This window comes from Odocoileus virginianus, chromosome 14 (genome assembly GCF_023699985.2).
Source record: "Odocoileus virginianus isolate 20LAN1187 ecotype Illinois chromosome 14, Ovbor_1.2, whole genome shotgun sequence".
NCBI classification, from domain to species: Eukaryota; Metazoa; Chordata; class Mammalia; order Artiodactyla; family Cervidae; genus Odocoileus; species Odocoileus virginianus.
In genome coordinates, this window is record NC_069687.1 from 29,877,599 (window position 1) to 29,878,086 (window position 488).

Here is a 488-nt window from a genome sequence, read left to right on the forward strand (position 1 = left end):
TAAATCCATGGCTGATTCAGGTCAATGTATGACAAAAACCACTACAATATTGTAAAGTAATTAGCCTCCAACTAATAAAAATAAATGAAAAAAGAAAAAAGAGAGATAGGAAACAGCACACAGAATCTTACTTTTAAATGCTTCCTGACATCTGAGGACCTGAGTGAGAACCTCAGGTGAAACAAACAGCCCTCCTGGCTAGCCTAATTTACATAGGGCAGGCTCAGGGGGAGGCGAAAATACATAAAAAGAGGAACCAAAATTGAGCCCCTCTCTTCTTTTGGGTTGGTCTGCCCTCATGCCTCATGGATGTATTTTCCTTTGCTTGCCAAGTAAAACTGAGCTGTAACTAAGCCGTAACACTGGTCTGCCATTTCAATCCTTTGCTGCAGTGAGACAGAACCGAGAAATTACACAGTCCCCCGATAAAACCAGAGTGACTTATAATTACATGATTATTCAACTTAATTAAAGACATTCTAAAATAG